A 5,593-nucleotide genomic window follows, 5' to 3' on the forward strand; every position below is an offset into this window, starting at 1 on the left:
AGATAGAGGTTGAGCGAATAACATTATTGTGAATATAATTTCAGAGCAATCCTACATGCTAAATGCAATATAAACAGACATGGGTAAACAGATAATGCTTCCTTGGGTAAATCATTTATAAATTGTAATTTTTACTTTTTCCTTCACTTATTGGGTTAGGAAGAGAGTGGGAAAAATGGCATAAATTATTATATAATATATATGATGTTTTAAAATAATAAAAATACAAATTTTGAGAGAAAAAGGTAAGGAAAATAAGGAAAAGTAATTAGTAAGTGAAGAAGTGCAGAGAAAGAAAGAAGACAAAGGAAAGTTATAAAGATTTTTCTGATTTTCTTAACAGCCATTATAAATATCTATACCATCTCTCCATGGTTATAGCAGAATTTGTTTCTTTCTATAGTCTACCCTTTTCCAATCAACAAATCCATAAATCCATAACTTCATTTTTTTTCTTGTTTCATCAAAAAGTCCATGAATGATTTCAGTCACAAATAAATATAGTTACTGCCTATTCCCTTGGTAGGGAACTAAATTTCTGATCTCTGATAATTCTATCATCCTCACTAGCCGTTCCTTCATTGTGAATATTTCAGAGTGTTTCCATTTTTGTTCATATAATAATCTTGAGGCAGTGATCGTAACATGAAAAATTCTGGTTTAAAGTGAACAGATGATTACCAAGGATTTTTGGGCTGTGATCCAAGCACCCAAATACTACTCTTTGCTGAGTTCTTTATCTAAACTATAATAATTATATTGTGTTGGATCTCCATGACCATTCAGGAAAGGCAACTCTGTAAGTATTCCCTCTAGGACTGAGATCTGGTTAAGAGTGTTAACAGAACTTGTGAAAGCTATTTTTTCCCTATCAAAACTGCCTCAAGAATCATAAAGAAGGAATAAAGCAAAAGAAAGGCTTTCAGCAAAATTTTCTCTGTGTTTTACTAGGCAGCTTCACCTAACATAACACAGAGGCCACAAATTTTCTTTGTCCTGACTTTGCATGTGGATCATTTAGTTTCTTCCCATAACCCCCCGCCCTTCTCCGATTACAACAAGAATTATAGCATAGAACACATATGTTATAATAGTTATTACTACAGTATATTATTATAGTATTATATTGTACCTTCTTATATTAATACAAATCCTGGGGCTTCACTTCCTGGGATTGTAGAGAGAATATCTCACTCTCTTCCTCCAATAGGCTAAATGAGGTGGCAGATTTTTAGGTAAGGTTGAAGGGCAGTCAGATATAATAATGTTAATTTGATATATACAATGTTTTGGACATTCTTCCATCAAGGGGTTAATGCAAGCAGCAGTTTGGGGATACATGTTCATTAATTCTTCTATTTTGCCATATCAACAAAAATATTTTTACTACTTATATATAAACATTAATAAGTATTAATAATTAAATATAAACATAAAATATTGTTTTTAATAGACCATCTGGCTGTTTTTTTCAGGGGTGAAATCAGCAGGTTCTGAAAGGTTCTGGAGAACCAGTAGTGTTAAGGAGTGTGCAGAGTGATCTCTGAGTTGTCAAAGATACACATACACAAAGGAAACGTGGAATTCTAGCAGATATCCAGCTGATAGCCCAGAGATACAAGTAATATTTAGTAATACAATCCAGATACATTAAGTGTATAAAATATTATTTACTTTGGCAAATATCTTAGTCAAGAACAGTGCTGCACAGATAAATCAGTCAATACATATGCAAAACAATTATGTACTTGTTCAGCTTGCAAATACATAAACCAGCATTTAACACACAGTTTCTACTACAGCAATCACAGAGAACATAATAGAAAATGGCAGAGAGAGTCCCAGAGAGAGAATTATTATTATTATTATAATTATTATTATTATTATTTATTAGATTTGTATGCCGCCCCTCTCCGAAGACTCGGGGCAGCTAACAAATCATGCTTCGCCTTCCTCTTATGGCAATCCATAACACTTAATTCTTAAAGCAATAGTGTTTCAATACATTTAAGCATACATTGTTGGTTTGTTTTATATATTGCCAAACCCAACCAGTTATGTACATAGTACTAACAAGCAGTGTTCCCTCTAATTTTTTTGGGGGGTGGGCGGAAAAGTATAGTGTCTGAGCGGCAGTCCCTTCGGGACTGGGCGGCACAGAAATATTAAATAAATAAACAAACAAACAAACAAATAAAAACCCCACCCTGTTTTGCCTCAGAGAATTTCAAAATAAAATACTGTACTGTGCAGTGTTCCCTCTAATTTTTTGGGGGGTGGGCGGAAAAGTATAGTGTCTGAGCGGCAGTCCCTTTGGGACTGGGCGGCACAGAAATAATAAATAAATAAATAAATAAATAAATAAATACTGTGTGTCTATAACAGTGAGCTCATAATAGGGCAACTCTATCAATATCAAAATGCCACTTAAATAGTTGAGCTAGTTTCAAACTAGATTTTGATTTTCTTTCTCTCTTCCTTACTCCCATTCTTTTTCTTTCTCTTTTCCTTCCTTTCTTTTTTCTATCTGTTTCTCTCTCTTCCTCTCTCTCTCCTTCCCTCTCACTCTTTCCCTCTCGGCTTCTGGGCAGGTTTGGAAAACTCTGAGTTGATGATGATTTTTAAAGTGAGCAATTGCTCACTGCTCAGCTTAGAGGGAGCTATGCTAACAAGTAGAAATTGTGAATAGTTTGGAGAATTGGCAAATACCACCTCTGGCTGGCTCCCAAGTAGGTGGGAATGGAGATTTTGCAAAATCCTTCCCCTAGGATTGGAGTGGGAATGGGGATTTTTCAATCTCTTTCCCTGCCACACCTACCAAGCCATGCCCACCAAGCCACACCCACAGAACCAGTAGTAAAAAAAATGGACTTCACAATGGTTTTTCTAAGATAAATAACTAATTGGGCAGCTGTTCTAATATTTAGGGTGGGTTGGAGGAAACATTCAGTAATGGGAAAGAGCTTCCTTTCTGTTAACTTTAAAGAAAGAATAATCCTGGCTTCTGGTTGTTTGCAAAGTTGTGTAATTTCACTCATATTCTGACAATAATTTACATATTTTCTGTTAATTTTTGGTTCCATGCCTGCCTCTTTCTCTGCTCATTCACATTTTCACTTTTCTTTTGTTTGCAATGGGAAAAATGTACAGAAAGAGATCAGTGAGAAATGAAAGATTGATAATATAAATAAAAAAATCTTGTAACATTTGCAAAACAGTTGAATCTAAGGTCCTTTGACATTGTTGATATAATTAACCTTATCATATGTAATTCTTGAGAAACAGTATTAAATCTCCTGATAAAATTCTTTGAAAGCCCACCTGAAATTAGTGGAGCCCACCTGAAAAGCTAGCTGAGAAAACATGAATCACTTCAGAAGTGAAAAATTATATATATGAGTAAATGTAGACTTGTCATTTTAGAATAGTAATAGCAGTTTCCCTTTGCCTTTAAACAGGTAACAACAGGTGGTAGCCCTTAGCCAAATTTGACTACCCCAGAATAGTAGTTCTCAGATGAGAGGCTACCATGAATCTCAGTTAGAAACCTTACTTGGAAGCTAAAAATAAAATGATTTGTAAGAATAATTTGTACTGGTGAGCCATTTCTGTCTCCTGTTGTCAAGAACATTATAGAGTCATTAATGTCCACAAAGTCACCAAAATTTGAGTTTCAGTCAAAGGAGAGTTTTTAAGTTACAGCAAAAACAGACAAAATGTCCAGGCTAATTAAAATGGTTAATTTTAAGTTATTACATTTGCTTCATTATGGATTTCTAGCTTGTGCAAATTCAAATAAAATAAACTAAAACAGGAGAGAAATGGAAGACAACACAACTCTCTTTCTAAATGACAGTGGTTTAGTCTTCATACAGGAAACTATTGCCTTATGAAAATAATGAAGTACAGCTGTTCTTCCCAGATTCTTTCATAGAACTGTCAAAGAATAAATGCTGTTGAAAGCTAAAGCTGCCTTTCAGCTGGAGGGAATACTTTGTGTTTTACCAATTAAATGTACTCAATCTTTCACACTCACTACTGTTGGAAGACTTAAAAAGACCAGATTAGAGACAAACCGTCTGGAAGAATATCTATGTGGTTGCTAAGAGTCAACAACGACTTGATGGCAAATAAGCAATCAAATGGTAACCACCCAATTTTGTATTTTTTCACACCACCATGGGATTGTAGTTAAAAGACCATAAAGATATATCTAAAATGACTTGGGGGTCTACCTGTAATGCCTTTAGGGTGGGAGTTTTAGATTATTATTAGAGTTGTAGGTCCAACCCCTCCAGCTCAAGAGGGAGTCCCTACATTATTTCCGACAAACAGCAACCCAATCTTCCTTTGAAAGTCTCACATGGACTTGTTTCTTTCTTAATCAAGTATAGGATAGTAGTTTATATAAACATAATATAGAAAGTGATGATAAAAGAAGACAGTAGGACAGGGATGATAGGCACAATGGTGCACTTATGCATGCCCCACACAGACCTCTTGGAAAAGGAGAGAGGTCAACTGTAGACAATCTGAGTTTAAAGATTTTGGGGTTTGGGGAAGAAACCAGTGTCAGGTAATGTGTTCCAGGCGTTGATCACTGAATTGCTGAAGTTATATTTTCTGCAGTTTAGTTTGGAGTGGTTTAAATTTAGTTTGAATCTATTACATAATGTGTGTTGTTGCAGTTGAAGGTGAAGAAGTCATTAACAGGAAGGACATTTTGATATATGATTTGTGAACTACATTTAGATCAGTTCAGAGGCGAGGTAGTTGTAAATTGTCTAACCGCAATATTTCAAGTCTGGTGGAGTAAGGTATTTTGTTGTGAGTTGAGGAGTGAAGGACTCTTAATGAAATATTTCTGGACACTCTCCATTGTATTAATGTCTGATATGCAATGCGGATTCCATACAGGTGAGCTGTATTCCAGAATTAACCTGACAAACGTTTTGTAACCTCTGGTTAGCAGTTCAATGTTTCCAGAAAAAATGCTACCTAAGATTAGATTTACAACTCTTAATGCCTTTTTTGGCAATGTTGTTACAGTGGGCTCTGACACTTAGGTAGGCACATCATCTTTCTCACGATGGAATTTAAAATTAGAGAATTCACTGAGATGAATCTGTAGTAAGAAAAAGAGCAAACTTTAGTGGTGATGGTGCCCACAATCTCCTGAGGGCATGGATACAAAATTCACCTAGGACTCCAGCCTGGCCTATCAGGCGAGCTCTCTGGCCGAGCCCCAACTCCCTTTCCGAAAAAGTGGAGCCTCCTCACCGCAGCGCTGCCCCTGCAGGGGAGGTGGGGGATACATTTTAACCCCCGAGGCCGGTTTATTCTTTGAATTTGCGACTCAAGGACACACACACCCTCGCCTCAGTTCCCTTTGCAAGGAAAGCCGTCCACACTCCCAGCCACGCTGTCCCCGAGCGCATGAAACCAGACCTATTTTTCTACCTCGAGGAGGTGAAGAGGTCGCCTCATAGAACTGAGACCGCGAAAGGGTTAACGCCCTCCCTTCCCTTGACCCCCCCCTCCGCCTGAATTGATCTATTAACCAGCTGCCACATGGGGTGGGGCAGGGGGTGGG

Source organism: Erythrolamprus reginae, chromosome 2, assembly GCF_031021105.1.
Source record: "Erythrolamprus reginae isolate rEryReg1 chromosome 2, rEryReg1.hap1, whole genome shotgun sequence".
Taxonomy (NCBI): domain Eukaryota; kingdom Metazoa; phylum Chordata; class Lepidosauria; order Squamata; family Dipsadidae; genus Erythrolamprus; species Erythrolamprus reginae.